Source organism: Mesoplodon mirus (genome assembly GCF_964341445.2).
Source record: "Mesoplodon mirus genome assembly, chromosome: 4".
In the NCBI taxonomy this organism is placed as follows: Eukaryota; Metazoa; Chordata; class Mammalia; order Artiodactyla; family Ziphiidae; genus Mesoplodon; species Mesoplodon mirus.
The window spans coordinates 109,071,506-109,096,194 of record NC_138979.1 but is presented as its reverse complement, the minus strand read 5'-3'; the positions used below and the strand labels follow the sequence as shown (position 1 = coordinate 109,096,194).

Genomic DNA, 24,689 nt, shown 5'->3' with positions numbered 1-24,689 from the left:
AGTTTCTTATTTATAGGTCCCTGTGCTGTTATGCAAAAGCTTGTTATTCCCAGGCCTAGAGTATGGCATTTTCTAAAGGGAGTTGAGAAATGCAATTATCAAGCATCTTAGTATGGGCCTCACACTGCTTCTTGGCCACTTGATCGACAATAAATAAATACACTTGTTAGATTTGTAGAATTTGATATTGTGCTGCGGTGTTTACCCCACTTTTCTTGTTTTTTTCTTCTAGCAACACAGAACAGATGCTGCCCCAGATGTGGAAGATGCAGATGTTTAATTTCAGAATAACTCCAAATTCATAACTGTATATGGCATTCTACAGATTCCTCAGTTTGATTTTGAGGAGAAAATAGTCCCCCTCCCCAAAACGTTGTTTAAATATTTTTTCCTGCTTTATAAGTGACTTGGTGGTCACATTTAATTGAGAATTGAAAACCAGTTCCATTTTTAGTTATGACAGAAAGATACTAAAAATTGTTATAATTAATATGCAAATATACAAATCAGTGCTCTGTATTTTGAGTTTTCAAAAAATCAATTTACTAAACATTCAGGAACTGACCATTTACTAAGCACTATGTGTCTGGTAGTGAGTGAGGTACTGACAGGATGTAAAAAGATAGACACACAAGTCATTGTCATAGAATCAAAGAAATGTATCATCTGAAGATGTCCTAGCAGTTATAACTTAGATGTATATAGAGATATATATTTATTCAGGTATATTCATATAAATATGTATATACATATATTTCTTTACAAAGATATTATACTAAAGGAAGCAGAGAATAATATTAAAGCAAAATAAAAGTTGACCAGTAGAAAAGAGATCAAATAACAGGTACAACATCTGTTGTCATATAAAAATATAAATAATTAGACTTCTGATGTCAGCAAATGCCACACAACTGGACCTAATTAAAAGGGGAGAATCTGGCTATATTCAAACTATTATAAACAGTTATTTAAGCAGGCACAAATAGTTCAAATATTTGAGTGCCTGTGAGGGACAATATGGAATATACAGAAAGCATATTATGAACCCTCTCCTCATCTTGTCTATAAATAAGCAGGGGTAAGGTAGGTACATAAAGACATATAATACTGTACAGAAAATAGATCATTGGAGAAGTTAAAGAAAATGCTAAAAGTAGTGCCAGGAGAAATTCTTCCAATTTAAAGAATCAAAGAAAGAGGAATGGATGTGTTAGAATTTGAGTTTAGATTTAATAGGATGGGAGGGTTTCAAAAGAGTGGTTGCTTCAATATTTCCAAGTGGGACAGACTTAGCAGCAACATGTGATTGTCAGGAACTTCAATGATTGATAGAGCCTTGTCTTGAAGTTATATTTTCAGTACCAGTTCCCTATTTCCACTTGGGTTAGAAAGTGTGCATTATATTTGAGGTGGCTAACTGGCCAGCAGACATGGATAAGGAAGTGGTTAAAACTCACCCAACTTTGTACTACTTCTGCACAAAAAATTAGCAAAGGTATAAGATTTCAGGTTACATTCAGAAAGTATGGATTAATTTTTCCTAGTAAGAACTTGAAATATATGTATAAAAGAATAGTACAAGATACACATTAAAAAATAGAATAGAGAAAGAGAATATGAGAATATGAGAATATAGAGAAAAGTTGGATCAATAAAGCAGATTAGGAATTTCAGGCTTTGCTCTCTAGCCAGTAGAAAGCATTTTTTTCTTCCTCTAATTGTTTTGTTTTCCAAGCAATAAGACAGAATGATCAGATGGTTAATAGAAGTGACTTGATGGATAGACTGGCAAAGAGAAAAGCTAAAGTCAGGGAGATCATTTAGGGGCCTATTCAGTAGTCTAGGTTAAGGTGAAAAGATGAATTTATAGATAAGGTAGAAAGAAGAAAATGAATTCAAGATGAATTCATCACAGTTTAAACACTAAGTAATTTAGTTAGAACACTTTCATGGACACTTTCATGGTGAAAGTTTGTATAATTAAAGGATAACTAAAATTTCAAGCTTGGATAACTATGAGAATGTTATCCCTAGTTAACAGTGACAGAACTGTGAAAATCTATGTGTGTTTTGCTTTAGAATTTAATAGTGGGAGAGATGAAAAAAACTCTTCTTTGGACTTTTAAGGTTGGAAGTTCAGATATTTTTTACAATAGAATATCCAACAGGCAACAGAAAATTGGAACTATAGTTTTACAAATAATTGCTGCTATAGAATGAATGAGACTTAAGACAATGTAGAAAGAAAATAAAGTATGGGAAGAGCAGTTAGGTACATTGTATGTGGGGAGGAAAGAGAAATCGGAGGAAAAAATGAAGAATCAGGATTGTGAGAGCAACAGTAGATTAGTTCATTTTTGGAGTAGTTTATGTAAGAGGAATATTCAAGAAGAAATGGGAAAAGTGTCAAACATTCTAAAAAAGTAAAGTTCAATAATTTAGAAAAATTCATTGTATTTGTTGACTAAATGGTAAAAAAAGGACAGTTGAATATTGTTTTTAACGTTTATATTTATAAATATATATATTTATATTTTTATATATATAGAACATTTCATCCCAAAGCAACAGAATGCACATTCTTTTCAAGTGCACATAGAACAGTCTTTAAGATAGATCATATATTAGGCCACAAAACAAGCCTTAATAAATTTAAGAAGATTGAAATTATATCAGGCATCTCTTCCCAACCACAATAGTATGAAACTAGAAATAAATTATAAAAAGAAAACTGGAAAATTCACGAATATGTGGAGATAAAAAATATGCACTGATAACCACTGGGTCAAAGAATTAAAAGAGAAATTTTAAAAAACCTTAAAACAAATAAAAATGGAAGTACAACATACCAAAAGATATGGGATGCAAAAAAAAGCAGTTCTAAGAGGGAAGTTCATAGTGATAAATGCCTACATCAAGAAATAAGAAAAATCTCAAACAACATAATTTAACACCTCAAGGAACTAGTGAAAGAAGAACAACTTAAGTGCAAGGTTAATAGAAGGAAGGAAATAAGAAAGATCAGAATGGAAGTAAATAAAATAGAGACTGAAAAGACATTAAACAGATCAATGAAACTAAGAGCTGGTTCTTTGAAAAGTTCAACAAAACCAAGAAAAGAAGAGGACTCAAAATCAGAAATGAAAGAAGAGATATTACACCCCAAACCACAGAAATACAGATGAGAGAGCCTAAACAATTATACACCAACAAGTTGGACAACCTAGAAGAAATGGCTAAATTCCTGGAAGCAAACAACCTGCCAATACTGAGTCATCAAGAAATAAAAAATCTGAACAGACTGATTACTAGCAAGAATATTGAATCAGAAAAAAAAAAAAAAAAAAAAAAACTTCCCAACAGAAAAAGCTCAGGACTGGGGGATGGCTTCACTTGTTAAATGTTTGGTAGAATTCAAAAAGAATTAATACAGAGTCTCTTCAAACTCTTCTGAAGAATAGAAGAGGAAAGAACACTTTCAACCTCATTTTACAAGGCCAGCATTAACCTGATACCAAAACCCAGACAAGGATGTCACACACACACACGAATTAGAGGCCAATATCCCTGTGAAGCATAGGGGGAAAAAATCCTCAACAAATATTAGCAAATCAATTCAAGAATACATTAAATGGATCATACACCATGATCAAGTGGGATTTATCCCAGGGATGAAAGAATGGTTCAACATCCACAAATTAATCAATGTGATATACCCCATTAAAAAAATGAAGGATGAAAATTACATGATCATCTCAATAGATGCATAAAAAGCATTTGACAAAATTCAACATTTATGATACAACCTCTCAACAAAGTGGGTATAGAGAGAATATACCTCAACATAACAAAGCCCAGATATGATAAGCTAACATACTCAACAATGAAAAGCTAAAAGCTTTTCCTCTAAAATCGGGATCAAGAAAAGGATGCCCACTCTCACCACTTTCATCCAACTTAATATTGGAAGTACTAGCTTGAGCAATTAGGCTAGAAAAAGAAAAGCATCCAAGTTGGAAAGGAAGAAGTAGAACTGTCAATATTTGCAGATAACATGATATTATTTATTCAAAACCCTGAGACTTCATCAAAATAACTGTTAGAACTAATCAACACATTCAGTAAAGTCACAGGATACAAAATCAATGTATGGTAATCTGTGGTATGTCTATTCACTAAAAATGAATTATCAGAAAGAGAAATTAAAACTATCCCATCTACACCTGCATCAAAAAGAATAAAACATATAAGAATAAATTTAACCAAGGAGGCGTAAGACCTGTACACTGAAAACTACAAGACACTGATGAAAAATATTGTAGAAGAAAAAAAAATGTGGAAAGATATTCTGAGTTCATGGATTGAAAGAATTAATATTGTTAAAATGTCCATACTACCCAAAGCAATCTATTGATTCGAGGCAACCCCTATCAAAATCATTAGAGAAATGCAAATCAAAACTACAATGAGGTATCACCTCACAGTGGTCAGAATGGCCATCATCAAAAAATCCACAAACAATAAATGCTAGAGAGGGTGTGGAGAAAAGGGAACCCTCTTGCACTGTTGGTGGGAATGTAAATTGATACAGCCACTATGGAGAACAGTATGTTGGTTCCTTTAAAAAATAAAAATAGAAATACCATATGATGCAGCAATCCCACTACTGAGCATATCCCTGAGAAAACCATAATTCAAAAAGAGTCATGTACCACAATGTTCATTGCAGCTCAACTTACAATAGCCAGAACATGGAAGCAACCTAAGTGTCCATTGACAGACGAATGGATAAATAAGTTGTGGCACATATATACAGTGGAATATTAGCCATAAAAAAGAAATGAAATTGAGTTATTTGTAGTGAGGTGGATGGACCTAGAGTCTGTCATACAGAGTGAAGTAAGTCAGAAAAAGAAAAACAAATACCATATGCTAACACATATATAGGAATCTAAAAAAATTAAAAATGGTTTTGAAGAAGCTAGGGGCAGGACAGGGATAAAGATGCAGACATAGAGAATGGACTTGAGGACACGGGGAGGAGAAGGGTAAGCTGGGATGAAGTGAGAGAGTGGCATGGACATATATACACTATCAAATGTAAAATTGATAGCTAGTGGAAGCAGCCACATAGCAAAGGGAGATCAGGTGCTTTGTGACCACCTAGAGGGGTGGGATAGGGAGGGGGGAGGGAGATGCAAGAGGGAGGAGATATGGGGTTATATGTATATCCATAGCTGATTCACTTTGTTATACAGCAGAAACTAACACACCATTGTAAAGCAATTATACTCCAATAAAGATGTTAAAGAAATAATTCCAATGACATTTTTTACAGAAACAGAACAAACCAAAAATTGAATGGGACATAAGACCATGAATAATTAAGACAATCTTGAGGTAGAAGACCAAAGCAGGAGGTATCACCCTCCCTGATTTCAAACTCTATTATAAAACTATAGTAATTAAAACAGTATAGTATTGGCATAAAAAGAGACACACAGATCAATGGAACCGAATAGAGAGCACAGAAATAAACCCACTTATGTAGTACGTTAATTTACAACAAAGGAGCCAAGAACAATGGGAAAAGGAAAGTCTCTTCAGTTAATGCTTTTGGGAAAACTGGACCATTATCTTATACCATACACAAATATCAACACAAAATACATCAAAGATTAGAACTTAATGCCTGAAACCATAAAATTCCTAGAAGAAAAGTAGGTGGTAAGCTCCTTGACATTGGTCTTGGGGATGATTTTCTGGATTTGACACCAAAAGGCAAAAAATGCAAAAATAAACAAGTGGAACTATATCAAACTAAAAACCTTCTGCACAGCAAAAGAAACTATCAACAAAATGAAAAAGCGGGCTTCCCTGGTGGCGCAGTGGTTGAGAGTCCGCCTGCCGATGCACGGGACACGGGTTCGTGCCCCGGTCCGGGAGGATCCCACATGCCGCGGAGCAGCTGGGCCCGTGAGCCATGGCCGCTGAGCCTGTGCGTCCGGAGCCTGTGCTCCACAGCAGGAGAGACCACAGCAGTGAGAAGCCCGCGTAACAATAAAATAAAATAAAATAAAAAAAAAAAAAAAAAATGAAAAAGCAAGCTCCTGAATGGGTGAAAATATTTGCAAATCATATATTTGATAAAAGGTTAATATCCAAAATATGTAAAGAACTGATAGAACTCAACAGTAAAAAAAACAATCTAATTAAAAAGTGGGCAGAAAATCAAAATTACTATGAGGTAACACCTAACACTGGTCAGAATGGCCATCATTAAAAAGTCTACAACTAACAAATCCTGGAGAGGGTGTGGAGAAAAGGAAACTGTTCAGCACTGTTGGTGGGAATGTAAATTGGTACAGCCACTGTAGAAAACAGTATGGAGGACCCTTAAAGAACTAAAAATAGAGTTGCCATATGATCCAGCAATCCCACTCCTGGGCATATATCCAGAGAAAACTCTAATTTGAAATGATACATGCACCCCAATGTTCACTACAGCACTATTTACAATAGCCAAGACATGGAAACAACCTAAATGTCCATCAACAGATGAATGGATGAAGATGTGGTACACATATACAATGGAATACTACTCAGCCATAAAAAAGAATGAAATAATGCCATTTGCAGCAACATGGATGGACCTAGAGATTATCACAGTAAGTGAAGTAAGTCAGAAAGAGAAAGACAAGTACCATATGAGATCACTTATATGTGGAATCTAAAATATGACACAAATGAACTTCTCTACAAAACAGAAACAGACTCACAGACATAGAGAACAGACTTGTGGTTGCCAAGTGGGAATGGGGTTGGGGAGGGATGGATTGGGAGCTAGGGATTAGCAGATGCAAACTATTATATACAGAATGAATAAACAACAAGGTCCTACTGTATGGCACAGGGAACTATGTTCAATATCCTGTGATAAACCATAATGGAAAAGAATATGAAAAAGAATGTATATATATGTATAACTGAATCACTTTGCTGTATAGTAGAAATTAACACATCAATGTAAATCAACTGTATTTCAATCAAATAAATTAAAAAATAAAAAGTCTGAAAGGGTCTGAAAAGACATTTTTATAAAGAAAACATGCAGATGCCAACAGTTACATGAAATGATTCCCAACACCACTAATCATGCAGGAAATGCAAATCAAAACCACAATGAGATATCACCTCACACCTATTAGAAAAAATAACAAAAAAATAACAAGTGTTGGCAAGGATTTGGAGAAAAGGGAACCCTGGGGCACTGTTAGGACTGTAAGTTGGTGCAGCCACAATGGAAAACAGTTGGAGGTTCCTCAAAAAGTTAAAAATAGAACTATGATATCATCCAGCAATTCCACTCCTGGGTATTTATTCAAAGCAAATGAAAAACACTAACTCAAAGAGATATATACTCACCTATGTTCATTGCAGGATTATTTACAATAGTCAATATATGGAAACAACCTGTCTATCAGTGAATGACTGGATAAAGAAAATGTGGTATATATATATATATATATACAACAGAATATTATTTAGCCATAAATAGAAGGAAATGTTGCCATTTGTGACAACATGGATGAACTTTAGAGAGTGTGCTAAGTGAAGTAAGTCAGAGAAGGACATATACCATATGATCTTACTTTTACATCAATCTTAAAAAAAAAACCTCATAGAAACAGAGATCAGATTGGTGGTTGCTGGGGGCAGGGTGGGGGACAGAGTGCAGGTTTGGTGAAATGGGTATCAAAAGGTACAAACTTCTAGTTATAAAATAAGTCATGGGGATATAATGTACAGCATGGTGATTAAGTTAATACTGTATTGCATATTTACAAGTTTTATGAGATTAAATTAAAACAGGTAGAAAAAGAAAAATATAGTTAGATAATAGAATTCAATTCACAAATATTACTAATTGCATTTCATGTAAAGAGACTAAATATTACACTTGAAAGACAAATTCTGTCAGACTGCAAGTGAACAATATGCTAATCACAAGAAACACACCTTAAATATGAACATACAAAAAAGTTAAAGGATAAAAAAAATCAGCAAACATTTTCTTTTGGAAAGCTAGTATAACTACACACATAAAACATTTACCAAAACAAAGTATTCAAACCATACAGAGTATGTTCTTTGACCATAATTAAAGTTGAAATCAATAACAAAATGTTAATTAAAAAATACCCCAAATATTTTGTAAAAAAAGCAATAGATCAAATGAAGAAATCCAAAAAATTGTTTTTTGGAGAAGATGAATAAAAGTAATAATCCTCTAGAAATATGTATTTTAAAACAAAGAGGAAAAAGCACAAGTAGCCTTAATAGGAATGAAAAATGGGGTATTCCTCTATATGTACAGACATTACAAAGATTATACAAGTATATGATGAGCAACTTATCAATAAATTTGAAAAATTAGATGAATAATTCCCTTGAAAAACACATAACCAAAAATGGGCGAAAGACAAGAAAACTGAATAGTTCTATATATTTTAAAGAAACTGAATATTACTCTAGGAGGTGCGTCAAAAAAGATCTTGCTGTGATTTATGTCAAAGAGTGTTCTACCTATGTTTTCCTCTAAGAGATTTAAACTGTCTGGCCTTATATTTAGGTCTTTAATCCATTTAGGGGTTTATTTTTGTGTATGGTGTTATGGAGTGTTCTAACTTCATTCTTGTACATGTAGGTATCCAGTTTTCCCAGCACCACTTATTGAAGAGACTGTCTTTTCTCCATTGTATATTCTTGCTTCCTTTGTCAAAGATTAGGTGACCATAGGTGTGTGGGTTTATCTCTGGGCTTTCTTTCCTGTTCCACTGATCTACATTTCTGTTTTTGTGTTGGTACCATACTGTCTTGATTACTGTAGCTTTGTAGTATACCCTGAAGTCAGGGAGCCTGATTCCCCCAGCTCCGTTTTTCTTTCTCAAGGTTGCTTTGGCTATTCAAGGTCTTTTGTGTTTCCATATAAATTGTACAATTTTTTTGTTCTAATTCTGTGAAAAATGCCATTTGTAGCTTGATAGAAGTTGCATTGAATCTGTAGATTGCTTTGGGTAGTATAGCCATTTTCACAATATTGATTCTTCCAATCCAAGAACATGGTATATTTCTCCATCTGCTTGTGTCTTCTTTGATTTCTTTCATCAATATCTTATAGTTTTCTAGTACAGGTCTTTTGCCTCTATAGGTAGGTTTATTCCTAGGTATTTTTTCCTTTGTTGTAATGGCGAATGAGATTGTTTCCTTAATTTCTCTTTCTGATCTTTTGTTGTTAGTGCATAGGATTGCAAGAGATTTCTGTTTATTAATTTTGTATCCTGCAACTTTACCCAATGCATTGATTAGCTCTAGTACTTTTCTGGTGGCATCTACAGGATTTTCTATGTATAGTATCATGTCATCTGCAAAGTAAGAGTTTTACTTCTTCTTTTCCAAATTGGATTCCTTCAATTTCTTTTTCTTCTCTGATTGCCATGGCTAGGACGTCCTAAACTATTTGAATGATAGTGGCAAGAGTGGACATCCTTGTCTGGTTCCTGATCTTAGAGGAAATGCTTTCAGCTTTTCAACATTGAGAATGATGCTTGCTGCGGGTATATTGTATATGGCCTTTATTATGTTGAGGTAGGTTCCCTCTATGCCCACTTTCTGGAGAGTTTTTTTTTTTTTTATCATAAATAGGTGTTGGATTTTGTCAAAAGCTTTTTCTGCATCTATTGAGATGACCATATGGTTTTTATTCTTCAATTTGTTAATGTGGTGTATCACACTGACAGATTCACATAATGAAAATAAAAACAAAAATAAACAAATGGGACCTAATTAAACTTAAAAGCTTTTGCACAGCAAAGAAAACCATAACCAAGATAAAAAGACAACCCTCAGAATAGGCAAAAATATTTGCAAACGAAGCAACTGACAAGGGATTAATCTCCAAAATATACAAACAGTACATGCAGCTCAATAAACAAAAAAACAAACAACCCAATCAAAATGTGGGCAGATGACCTAAACAGACATTTCTCAAAAGAAGACATACAGATGGCCAATAAACACATGAAAAGATGCTCAACATCACTAATTATTAGAGAAATTCAAATCAAAACTACAATGAGGTATCACCTAACACCAGTCAAAATGGCCATCAAAAAATCTACAAACAATAAATGCTGGGGAGGGTGTGGAGAAAACGGAGCCCTCTTACACTGTTGGTGGGAATGTTAATTGACACAGCTACTATGGAGAACAGTAGGGAGTTTCCTTAAAAAACTAAAAATAGAACTACCATATGACTCAAAAATCCACTCCTTGGCATAAACACATAGAAAACCAAAATTCAAAAATACACATGCAGCACAACGTTCATTACAGGACTATTTGGAATAGCCAGGTCATGGAGTCAACCTAAATGTCCATCAACAGAGGAAAGGATAAAGAAGATGTGGTACATATATACAATGGGATATTACTAGGCCATGAAAAGGAATGAAATTGGGTCATCTGTAGAGATGTGGATGGACTTAGAGACTGTCATACAGAGTGAAGTAAGTCAGAAAGAGAAAAACAAATACTGTATATTAATGCATATATGTGGAACCTAGAAAGATGGTATAGATGAACTTATTTGCAAAGCAGAAATAGAGACACAGATGTAAAGAACAAATGTACGGATAATAAGGGGGGAAAGGGGGCTGGGATGGATTGGGAGATTGGGATTGACATATATACACTACTATGTATAAAATAGGTAACTAATGAGAACAGACTGTATAGCACAGGGAACACTACTCAATGCTCTGTGGTGACCTAAATGGGAAGGAAATCCATGGAAGAGGGGATATATGTATACATGTGGCTGATTCACTTTGCTGTACACTAGAAACTAACACAACATTGTAAAGCAACTATACTCCAATAATAAAAAAAAAAGAAACTGAATATTGAATTTAAAATCTTTCCACAAGGAAAACTGGCCCAAATATCTTCACAGATAAATTCTTTCAAATATCTAAAGAAAAAATAGCACCAATCAAACACAACTCTTCCAAGGATATAAAAAGAATGCTTTCCAACTTATTTTATGAAAATAGTATAACTGTGCAACTCAAATCTGACAAGAACGTTAAAAAACATGTGTAATCATGTTAACATACTAAAGGAAAAAATTCCTATGATTTCAATAGATCCAGAATAGTTTGTGATAAAATCCAACACCCCTTTATGGTTTAAACACACACACACAAACCTAGAGCATTATGCTTCTATTAAACACTGTACTACAGGTCCTAGTCAAGAAATAGAAACTAAAGGTATAGGGAGGGCAAAAACTTCCATTTAGAAGTTCTAGATATAATATAACAATAAAGTACACTTGAAGATTGCTAAGGAAGTAGATCTTAAATGTTCTCACTACAAAAAAGAAATGGTAATTATATAGGAAGATGGAGGTGTTAACTAACCCTACTGCAGTGATCATTTCACAACACATAAAGGTGTCAAATAATGCTGTGCACCTTAAACTTATACAATGTTATATGTCAATTATATCTCAATAAAGCTGGGAAAAAAATGATATGGAATGGTAATGTAGAAATAAAACAGTAATTATTCACAAAAAACATGATTGTTTTCCTGAAAACTCCCAAAGAACCCACAAAAACCAATAGGATTAATAAGTGAATTTAGCAAGATCCCTGGCTACACAGTGAATCAATACATATATATAACTAAATAGCTTTCTGATATACTAGCCACAGACATTTGGAAAATGGAACTTAACACCATTTACAAGAGCATAATATAAAATACTAGGAATAAATTTAACAAAAAATATGCAAGTCCTCTGCACAGAAAACTACCAAATGCTACTGAGAGAAATTAAAGAAGACTAAAGTAAGTGGGAAATATGATGCATTTATAGATTGTATTTTGGGAAAATTGATATCCAATCTCAATCATAATCCCAGAAAATTTCATTTTGCAGATATTGACAAACATTCTAAAATTTTTATGGAAACACAAAGGACCAAGAATAACTAAAATAATCTTAAGAACATATTCAGAAGATTTACACTACAATCTACACTACCAGATATGACTTCTAAATCTACACTAATTAGAATGTATTATTGGTACAAAGATACACAAATAGACCAATGAGACAGAAGAGTCCAGAAATAGACCCACAATTATATAAGCACTTGATTTTTAAAGTTACTGCTGAAAAAAAGTTTCTACACCAGTGTCAGCAAAATTGCCATTGTCTTAAATACTAACATACCTAATATTCATATCAGTTTGAGAGATATTGTCACACCATTTTACAGACAAGAAAAATATAAATTTTAACTCATCTTAAGGTGAATTCTCTATTTTCCTAAATATTGACAGGACTTCACAATTTTCTCAGAACAAATCAATTTTGACATCTTTCAATTTTCATTTAATAACTTGACATTTCAAAGATCATATCAGTACCTAAATATATGTTAAATGAGATTTACTGGCATATTAAAATAAAATAACTTTAAAGAGATTATATAGACATAACTGAAATGATATTTTAATTTCTAGGCCATTTCAAAAACTCATTATATAAATGTCTATATTCATGTAAGAACTTCAAAATGTAAAATTTATTTACCTCCAGGGAATGTCTAAGATGTCAGATCTTCCTAAATACACAGTTTTCACATGTAACACCATCTTGAAAACATCTGGACTTCCCAGAAACCACAGGGAAAGGAATAGTCCTTCAACACCTAAAACAACCACATTCCTATCAGCATAAAATAATTTTCTAAGAAAATGTTTGATTTTTCTGTAACTACAATTAAAATATAAATATATACAGCCCTGTTCTTAGTGTAGCTATCTGATCTTTGTATACTTTTGTGGGAGGGTCAGGCAAACTTGCTCTCTGAAGATTCAAAAAGATGCTTTTACCCAGAGACAAAATCTCAGGGAGAATTCAGTAGGCTGACAAGAGAGATGACCTTTTGGTAGCATGTACATGTAGCTGAGTACCAGTGGCAATTTAGAAAACAGAACAGGTTTCTTTTAAGTTGAGAGTTACAAACAGTATCCTTTTATATCTTCCTGGTGCCTCACAGTAAAAGGGAGATAAGTTTGAATGTTTGTCAGCCAATAAAACAGAGAAAGTATACTGTAACATAAGACAGGAACAAGGAAAAAATCTTGTATGATAAAATCAAAGAATCACAAAAACAAAAAATTAATATAATCATGAGAAATAATATTTTATAACTTTTTTTTGTAAGTAAATCTCATAAAAAGTTTGAAATCAAATTCTGTGGGGGCATTTCTTCTGTAAGCAGCCCATCATTTTGTGTTGCTTTGCCCACAAGTCTCAAACTCACCGCATAAGGGAAACGTGTGCTACCTCTCCAGTTTGACCTGAGCTCTAGTACCTCCCAACACGGGTGTATTCTCTGCCTGCCCTGGAGTCAGGAGAGACATGTCAGGGCAAAGGATTGATTCAGCACGTTTAGAGAAACCGAGCCTATAGGGTTTCCCATCCAAACTGAATCAGAACTCAATGAAAAGAAGTTCACAAGACAACAGTTTGAAGAGAACTGACCCTGAAACAGATGCTGGGCAATAGCTGTCAAAGGGGCACTTCTCATCCCAGGGCTCACTGCCACTGGGCTGCTGACATACACAATTCCTGCCAACTCACTAGGATTCAGGGATTTAGGCAGGAATCTTGGCTTAGGCTCTCATTCCACCATTTATTATAGGATCTTGGGTAAGCCACTTTCCTTCCCTCTAGACTTCAGTTTCCTTAACTCCATAATCAGGATTAAAACACCTGTCATAATTACCTTGGGGGATGGTTCTGAAACAAAAATATAATGACAAGGGAGCATTCCTTGGGACTTCTCTATAAATACGATCTTTATCTTTGTACACGTTTAACAGTATCAGATACTATTGGAACGGGTCTCAGGATGGGGAATAAATTGAGCCAAAACACCTGGGTTTAAGTTCTTAGTCAATTACTAATACTCTGGGTCAGATGGAGTGATAGGCATTTAGGATACAGAGGTGAAAAATCACTGGGACATCTTCATCTTTAAGGTAAAAAATATGGGCTAGATAATATCCACTAATATCCAGAGCCACTCCATGTAAGAGTATTTATACACTTCTACCCTGCTGAGCCAGGGCTGAGCCCATGTGGTTTGCTTTGGACAATAAAATATGAATGGAGATTGTATTTATTTCTTCCACACAGAAAGGTTAAGTTGCAGCATGTAGGTTGCCTCACTCTCTTACTTTTTCCATGCTTCTCACATTATGGAAAGATATAGTAAAGCCTCCAAAAACAAAACCAAAATGAAACAACAACAAAAAAAAAACAGCATACACATGGCTTGACCAAGGAATGCATTTTGTTTTAAGGGCCCTAAGGTTTTAGGCTTATTTTTTTCTGCAGAATGATCAAACTTATCTTGACTGATACAACAATGAAATGATTTTTCCATAAAGTTAAACCTGTTCAGTTTAAAGGACTGGACTTTATTCTGAGTTTATATTCTTCCAACATTTTTATGCTGTGATAAAATATCATTTCCTGTATGAAGCAATTATCATGCTGTTAGAGGTAGAATTCCAAAATGTTGGAATTATGCAAATGCAAGAAGTTACATGAATACAATACAAATATACCATATGACTGCCAGTTTAGGAGAAGTTAATTCCAATAACTGCTAAAGTATGCCTTCAAAAGATCTGCTCATTAAGCCTTACATCATAGCCCTTCAGACTTTCTATGTGAGAATATCAAGTTTTGGGTTTCTCATTGGGAATCATGATAGCTTTGTTTATGACCTTAGAAACACTGTGACCTGTCTCTGAATATCTCACTGACACAATCTCCTATGGATGGATGAAGTTATCAGATGATGTGTACTAGATGGCTGCCTTACTATGTTAAGGCATTTCAAGGCCATATTACAATTGACTGCCTTCAAACATCTGCCCAAGGATTTTAAGTGGGGTAAAAACAGGTCTGTATTTCCTTTACAGTCTGGTCTGTAATTCCTGGTGTAAAATCTGGTCTGTAATTCCTGAAAAGACTTCTGATCAAACACCAAACAGTCCAGGACTCAAGCCTGTTTGAAAGAGCTTTTAGGCTAGAAGACGCAATTTTTAGAAAAATAAGGTAAAATTCTAGAAGCACGTCAAAGACTGTTATGAGCAGTTTCACATAATGAGTAGATTAGATTGGAGGTGAGGAAAGAAGAGAGAGAGTAAGAAAGATGAAAATTGTCAAAGCGGGTACAACTTGGCTTTTGCCAGTTCAGAATTATGAAGGCCTCCCTACAGCCCTGCTGAGTCTTTGCACTGCTAATTCCTTGTGTTTTATTTTTCTTTTAGCCTTTCCAGTGGAGCTAACACAAAACAAAACAAAATAAAACGCTCCCCAAATACTAAACAGCTGTCTCCAAGACCAGAAAGCATCAGAAAATACCCTAAAGAGTTGTCTAATCCCAGAGGAAGATCTTATTTAAGCGGAGAAGTGCTTACAGCAGAAATCTTGGAAATTTCAGGGAGTGGAATTTTACTGTCAGAACTTTCAATAAAAGTTCAGCCACAGATCCTGGGAGCATTAAATAAAAATTACCAACAAGCTGTCTTACCTGTGTGCACTCGACTGAAAGGAAGGGCAAACGTGAGCAAGTAACACTTGTACATCAGTCAAAACTCTGACAGCTACCCTGTGAAGTCTGACGAGCTGCCATGTGCTCGACTACCTAAGATACTCTTAACTGAACCATAAAAAGACAAATACATTAGTAATTGTATCCCTCCTGTCAATGTCCTTTTTCGTGAACTTCTCAAGCTGTTGGTTAACATTGTCTGGAATGATTTATCAATATCTTCCTAGCTTTCTTATATAAGACAGAGGCACTTGATTTTTCTCCAAATTGTTTTTTGAATTGATTTAAGAAAATGATACAGATGTTGCCCATTTCTGGACCTCTCCTTTCACTCCCTGCTCCTTCTCCTCCTATTAGGAAATCAAACCAATAAGATTAACATAATCTTTCTTGGATTTGACTGATCTTTTTAAATAGATCCCATGATAGACATGTGTAAAAATCAATAGCAGGCTCCTCATTTGTCAAAGCTAATGACTAAACTCATTTTGAAGTTCAATAGTGGTTACTGAAGAGTGGCCACACATTATATATCTAATCCTATAGGTCTCCCCACTCATTCTGCAGAACAGAGAAGACGGAGGCTTTGTTGCTTGAGGCACAATATAAAAGCTCGTGTTACCATTTTATTTGTATATGTTCATTTTTCCTCCAAAGCATGACTATTTCTTGATTGTTCAAGCTAATATGTTAAAGAAAGAAATGAAGAATCAATTTTACAATCTGTAACACCTTCCCCCTTTTAAAACCAGTTCGATCGTAAGCTCCTTCAATTATAATCTTAACTCCTTGAGGTTATGGGCCATGTCTTACATATTTTTAATATCCCCAGAGAGACGAACATAGCGATTGGGTCACAGGTTAGCACCAAATAAAGATTTGGTTGAATTAAACAGAATTAAATTATCCAATATTTTGGTCCATGGCATGGCAGTTATCTCAGACCAGACATCCATACCCACTACAAAGAGCAAAAGATGCAGTTTTCTAGCAGACCCTTCTTTGATGGATGCCCTGCATTGCAGAGTGGTTTAAGCAGTGTTCACTTCTGAGGTGTTCTTGTTACCTCCCACAAAACCTTTTCCTGGATTTACAAAAGTGTGAAAACGGACAGTTTTTATACAATGCCCTCCTCCCTTTTAAATAGCCTCTGATTATGGGTGTATGCCAGCAACAAAACATCCTGAAATCCAGGAGAGATCTGGATGAAACACATGTAGCCCCTAACAAATTCAGATTAGATTTTTAAATTATTATTAATAAAGGCAATATCTTATACCTGCCTAATGCTTTATGCTTTACTTAGATTCTTTACATACACCATCTCATTTCCCAGCCCCATTATCAGGACACTTCATAAATATTTCTTTCATTTCCCTCGAAATTCCAAATTGTGGTTTACTGTTCTGTATTCCTTATCTCCTCAGTGAGTTGCCTTTTTCTGGGCTTCAGGTTGTATATTGTATTGCATGCCCATTGGACACAGACAGCCCATGGAATCAATAGGTCAGATACAGTTTGAAACTCCCTAGGTAATGGATTTTAAAAACTGCTTGAGGGTGGGGGAGAGAGACAGGAGGAAAAGGAATCCACAGAAACAATAACTGAAGTGGAGTGATACATTCACGATGGGAGCTGGAGAACTCCTGTTCTTTATAATAGCTTCTCAGGGGAGAAGCCGCCCTTTTCCAGAAGGAAGTGTCCTGGGAATAGCAGAGCCACTGCCATTCCACTGTTTTGATGAACAGAAACCTTATCAGTGCAATTCCTCTTGAGAGTTGAAGGGAGAAGGAAGGAGTTTAAAGACTTTTGAAAAATGTGGGTTGTGAGGGGATGAAAGCCCAGCACTTGGCTGGTTCCTTTGGAATATCTCTTGTGAAGGGAGGGTATCCTACCAAATTTAGGTCCCTCTCAGAGCTCACAGATCCTGACAGCTGATCAGAGCTCCCTGCATGAGTTTGTTCTTGACAGGGGAGAGAGGGAGCACTGAAGTGAAAAGGATGTTGAATGAAGTAAATACAAAGTATAAAAACAAAAATGCCTGCCCCCAACATAAATATCACAATGTGATATTTTCAATTGCAGCTGTGCAATGAGAATGTCAAAGCATCAGTCATTAAATAATAAATAGCATAAATTATTTTGACTTAAGAATAAGTCACAGAAACCTTGCAGCTTCTAATTATTTTTAGAAGCTCAAAGTATTACATGGCTTTGTCTCTCATTGCTATGAGACTCGTGGAGGTTGGGAAAATCAAGGAAGCAGGTGAAACTTATACTGTCTCACATCCTGGTTTTGTGGCATTTATGAGGCAAAATAGGCTTTTTTTTTTTCCTATTCATGGAATATGAAATCCTCGAAGCCTTAATTATCTGGTGGCTTACGAGGAGCAGTCTAAAGCCATTCCATATCCAGCAATAGGCTGTTTATGTGGTACCAAAAAATCTGGGTTTTTAATGAAAAGCACCTTGGTGTTATTAATACCTCTCGTTTATATTGTGTGTATTTAAAAAATATATATATTGATATTTCTCCCCAATGCCTTTATCCCACAAGGGTCTGTTTTCTGCTCACAGCCCACGCTCACTGTGGGGCGGTGGGCTGCTCTGCTCTTAGCTGTCACACGGAGGCCCAGGCTGATGGAAGCTCTGTCATAACACTCCTGTGACCACTGAGTCAGGGGAAAGAGATAAGGTGACTCATGTGCTGGCTGTCAATGTTTCACCTGAAAGAGACACGTGTTCAATTTACTCATGTTTTGGTTACCAAAGCACAATCACACCTACTTTTTTTTTTTTAAACAGACTTATTAAGGTATAATTGATGTCCCATAAAATTCACCCATTTTAAATATTCAATGATTTTTAGTAAATTTACAGAGTTGTGCATCCTTTACCTCAATCCAATTTTAGAACATTTTTCTCACCCCCTGAAGAAGCTGCATGCCCATCTGCCATCTACCCCCATTCCCACGCCAGGCCCAGGCAACCAGTGGTCTCCTTTCAGTCTCCATAGATTTGCTTTCCCTGGCATTTAAGATAAATAGACATAAAATAGATGGCCTTTTTCATCTGGCTTCTTTCACTTTGTGTGATGTTTTTGAGGTTCATTCACAATGCACCCTTATCTGTAACTGTTCCTTTTTATTGCTGAGTAGTATTCTATTGTACTGATACTTTACATTTTGTGTACCCTTTCACCCATAGATGGACATTTGGAATGTTTCCACCTTTTAGCTATCATGAATAATGCTGCTATATTTGCATACAAATTATTGTGTGGAAATATTTCCCTTTTAAAAAGAAGTATTTAATAATGTAATAAGATGGGGAAATTTTTATTCTCCATTAATTCCTTTTGAGAAGACCATAGTTTTTGAGAGATAAGTGAATAAGAAGCTAGAAGTCTCTTCACACTCCCCACTTTAAATCCACTGCTGCCTGATATCAAGACTTCCTAGACAGAAAAAGAAATCAGAGAATCTGGACACTTTCTCTGGGAAGAGTCTGAGGGAAGTAACACCCGATAAGGGACAGTTGAAAAGAAAATTGGGAGAGGAAGGCAACCATAGCTAAGATGGAATTTTCTTATCAGTTATGCACCGTGATATGCATATTACACAACTAACTCTGTGTTGCTCAGAAAATCTTTGGTAGCACCTACATTTTTCATTAAACTTTGTGTGTAGGTAGATTCTTTGGAAACTGACTTGTATGTCTGGGTGTATATAGTAGACATTTTTACTTATGTACCAAAAATCAGTAGTCTATTGTTCGCCTTTCTTAACAAAATCCAGATTTCATTCTGGTGTCCATCCTTCAATCACTGTTCTTGTGCTTGAGGAAGGATAACTCCACTCCATACAGTACATTATTTTCCTGGCCATAGCCATAGCTTCACTGGTAGGCATGTAACCTTAGCTGGTAGAATCAGGATGAAGTTTAGGAATTCTGCTGGAATTTTAAGAGGAAACCCCTCTCACGTGGACTTGAATGAAGAAGAATGCAACTTTGGTTGCATCCTGTGACCATGAGGGAACCAGGCTTAGATGAAGCTTACACTGTGAACAGCAGAGCACAGAGGTAATGATGTGGGAAAATGGAGTTCACTAATCTTCACTCTTCAATTTAAGTTTCCAGATAGGAAATTCAGTAAATCCCCTTTAATATTTAAGCCCCTTATAGTTTGAGTTGGAATTCTTATTCTTTGCAACATAAAGGTTCCAAACTGACATATACTTGGAGTAAAACTACACACAGTACATGTTGTAGGTGGCAGTAGCCCTGGGACCTTGAGATGATAAATTCTCGAAATTAGTAGATAACATAGGCTATGGAGTTGTATGGAATCTGGGTCAATTATACCCTGAAATCCAAAGGGCAGGAAGCCCCCAGCTGATATATAGGTTACATTCATTTCTTTCCCACAGTGTTTTTGTAACTAATATGTAGTGGACAATAAAGAGCTAAAAGTACTTTGACCCACCTCTGTGATACCTGGGGAGCTGTACCCTTTGATCCTATATAGCAGGAGGGACCTTTTAAATGGAGAAAATCGGAATGTGCCATAGTGACAGGATTTGTTTTGTTTTCCTCCCCAACTGTCTGACTAAATGAATCTCCTTGTCCTTAGTTTATGGGAGAATCCTATGCACATGTCTATGACAGCACTTAACACCTGAACTCATCATATGTCTACTTTCTTGTCACCCAACTGGACTGGGAATCCTTGAAGATAAAGATAGTGCTATTACTCTATTTTCAGCACCTAGCACAGCACCAGAACAGTAATGGGATACTCAGTAAATCTGTTTAACAAAATGAGTCTACATGCTTATATTTTTTCTTCAAAACCATAGCCTTTCTTGTAAGAGATAGCCTCACTTCATAGTGGAAAGAGAAACAATACAAAAAGCTGTGATTGTTAAGTTAATGTATTTCTACTTCACTTAGTGACTAGAAAATCTGAATACAGTCTGGAAAACATCTATTTGGAATCATCAGAGACTTTTCAGGGAGTTCATAACTGGAGAGACCAAAATCCTGAATAGAAGGAGAGTTCACTGAGGTGATCCCAACGGTCTGCTTACTACTTTTCTCCTTGGGACATATGACAGTTCTTAAGCAGTACAGGATAGAAGGCTGAGAAGTCAGAAAAAAGTAACTGCTAAGAGCAGAAGTATAAGCCAAGTTTCGGTGATCTCATGGCACTAAGGAGACAAAAATTAGAGTTAGGATTTCTAAGGTAAGCAGGATTTGAGACACCAGGATCCTGGAGAAAAGTGAGGTATAGGGAAGCAAGCCTGACACTCCACATTAGTTTCTCTTTTGAATAATTTGCCAACTCTTAAGTTGTGTGGTATAAAAGGCAAACAAAAAACTCAATAAAACTTTCAATTGTTCTCAGCGTTTTGAAGAAAAAAATGTGAGTTCAGGACCCAGCAAATGTAAAAGGTCCTGATAAACACCCTAGAATCTCATTTGGGGCCCCTATGGGGACTTCACCTTAGGAGTTGAGATGAAATACAGGTAAGATTGATATTAAGAGCTCTGAAACTTAGTCTGAAATCAAATCATTTTCTCATAGGATTTAGATGTCTACTCTAGTCACTTACCAGAAAAAAAGGGAATCCTCTGTAGTGAGAGAATAACACCCATTGTCTATAATTTCTCACATACAAAGTCTGTCATTCAACAAAGATTACCTAACATACCAGGAAAGAGGACCCAAAGGAAAAATTGACAATACGAACAGACCTGCAACTGACCAAGACACTAGTTTATATAACTGTGACTAATTTGTTCAAGAAAATGGGTAAAATAATGAAGAATTTTACTACATATAAAAAGTCTATAAAAATAATAAAGTGAAAATTCTGAAACTGAAAAATGCAGTCACTGAAATAAAATTTTAACATATGGCTTTAATATCAAATTGGACAAAGAAAAAGAGATGAGTATAAACTATTCAAACTCACACATGGAGAGTAAAAAAAAAAAGGGAAGGTACAGAAAATATCAATAGAGATATATGGAACATTAAAAAGGTCTAACCGATATGCAGTTATAGGAGTTACAGGAGACAGAAAATGGACAGAATGAATTTTTCAAGAGAATGGCCAAAAATTTTTCAAAACTAGCAGAAGTCATTATGCCAAAGATTCAGAACTCTATAGCCCGATGAAGGATAAAATACATAGAAATTATATATATATATATATATATAAATATATAATAGAAGTGATAAAAATATATTTTATATATATAAATAAAATAGAAGTGATTAAATCAAAGGCTTAACTGAAGTTAGAGGAAAAATGCACATTGTCTTCAGGGGAGCAACATTAAGACTTACAGCTGGTTTCTCAACAGACATGATGGAGTCCAGAAGACAGTAGAGTGCTATCTGCAAAGTACTGGGAAAAATTAAAATTCAAATTTAGGATTTTATATCTGATGATAACAATCTTTAATAGGAAGACAAAATATATGTCTCTAGGCAAACATGTACAGAGAGAACTTATCTCCAGTATATCCCAATTGAAGTAAATACTAAAGGGAGTTCTTGAGGTAGAAGGAAAAATGTTCCTATATTAAAACTCCAAGATGCAGGAAGGTATGACAATCAACAGATATGATAAAAACGTAGCATAATGACTGTACAAAACAATAATAATGACTTCTGGTGAAGTTTGAGATGTATGTAGAATAGAAGTTCATGACACAAAAAGGGGATGAGAGGAGTATTCTAAGGCTTTAGCATTACTTGAAAAGTGGTTAAAAATTACTAATTTATAAATCAGGTGAGACAAACAGAAAACTAATATAAGATGATAGACTAAATATAACTACATTAAATGTAACTGGACAATAAATGGTAAAGTGGATTTAATAAAAATAAAAATATATGGTACATGTGAGAGGCACATCTTAAATACAAGGATGAAAGTAAGACACTGAAACAGGAATACCATGAAAACACTAACCAAAAGAAAGCTGGAGAAGACAAAGATCTTAGGTAAGATTCAATACCAGAGTTAAATAGGAACATTTCACAATGATTAACAGTTAAAGCTGTAAGAAAAACATAACAATTCTAAATTTTTATGCACCTAATAGCATAGCTTCCAAATATACACTTAGGGAAGATTCAACAGTAAAACAAGAGAGGAATATTTTATAATGATTAAGAGTTTAATCTACAAGGAGAAGATAAAAATTCTAAATTTTTATACGTCCTAATAATATAACTTCAAAATATATAGGGCAAAAAAATAAAAGGAGAAATAGTAAAATCTGCAATCCTTTTAGGAGACCATCAGTAACTGATAATGTGCAGTAAGAAGCAGACAAAGAATCCACATGATAGAAAATAGAATAACAGAAATAACAAAATTAACCTTATTGACCTCTATTGGGAATTCCTGAACAGTGGCAAAATATTCATTCTTTTCAAGTGCACATGGAATTTTTACCAAAATGGATCATATGCCAGGCTACGAAACAAGCCTTCAAAAATTATAAAGAGCATGTTCTCTGACCATAGGGCAACATATAGGATTGCTTCAGAGGGAATGTGATTGGAGCCTGCTCAACACTGGTCACCAGAGCTAGTGGCTGAAACTAGAAACAGGTGAAGCAGAGAGGATCTGCAGTGGTGCCTAAGGAGGCTTGGGCTCTTCTCTGCAGAAGTATTTTTAGGTGTTGCGGTGAATATTCATATTTTTACATTGTCAGTTAATGGAAAAGGTTAGAACAGCTGTACTAATCAAGGAGAATGAGAGGTATATGCAAACACACACACACACAAACACCTGCTCTTAAAATAGTGGGAGAGCAGGCAGAGTTTGGAATGGCCCACCAAATCACATGTATTCTATCACTCAGGCCAACCCTTTGTTACTCTACTGGTGTCCGCTTGAGTGACTATATAAATGAGACTCTAGTAGCTAATAATGCTGAATATATGTAGAACTGGTGCTGGGTCCTTTTACTCCCTCCTGCCTTGTAAGAAAATAATTAAGTTTGCCCTCTCCCCCTGGAAGCTTGGAAGATATTTTTTGAAAGGTAGAGGAGAAGTCTAAATGTTACTAATTCAGAGTGTGGGCTGTGCAAGTCTTCATTCTAGCTACATTTAATCAAATAACTTAGGGTTAATTTATGGGGCCCTGACCCTTCCCACGAAGCCCTGTTCAACTCTGTTTCCCAAATATCAGCTACAAAATGAATAATTAAAACATAATCTGAAAGGGATGAAATAAAGGAATGGTTAACATGATGGAAAACAGAGAGAGGCTTTTGAGAAATTCCTTGAGGGCACGGGGGTAGCAGGGAAATTTTATTTGAACTGAGTCCTAGAAATTGATTAGGACTTTATAGATGGACCTGGGCATGTAAAGGGAAAGAAGTTGGCCACAAACAAGGGCACAGGCATTTGGACATACGTAACACATTCAAGGAATGGTGAGTCAGGGATTTGTCCACTGTAGGTACAGCACAGAGGGAACGACAGGAAGGAAATGAGAAGAAAGAGGTGTCGAGTGTAGTAGGTGTAGAAAGTCTCACATAACTTGTTAACATGTTTGCATGTTACCCTGCCTGTAAACAAAGAGTCAATAAAGGTTTTTAAGTGGGGAAGAATCATGATCGAAGCAAAGTTTTCCAACAATAATTTCAAGTCACAGGAAGGAGGATAGAGTGAGGAGAATTAGAATCATGGTTTATGGGCAAATTTCAGAAAAGAGATAAGGGTTTAAATCTGAACAGTGACAGTGGAAATGAGCAGAATGGGAGTTATTTGGGATCAAAGATATTTTGAAGGTAGGATTAAAGAACTTGGTAGTGAAAAGAGTCAAGAAAAGTGTAGCATGGCCTACAGGGTGGATGGAGATACTGTTAGCCCACGTGGAGAATCCAAGAAAAGGGTGAAACCTGAAAAGAAGGTACCAGAAAGAGGTCTTGTGTCCCAAAAGCTACATG

General features: G+C 35.3%; 1 long non-coding RNA gene across 1 annotated transcript in view; it reads left to right on the top strand.

Moving 5' to 3' along the window:
- LOC309802520 overlaps positions 1-401 on the top strand; it is a 274,769-nt gene extending 274,368 nt beyond the window's left edge. The window contains exon 3 of the long non-coding RNA XR_014293818.1: positions 233-401. This is a non-coding gene — a long non-coding RNA (uncharacterized lncRNA). The remainder of the gene's footprint in view (positions 1-232) is intronic.
- Positions 402-24,689: the final 24,288 nt, after the last annotated feature.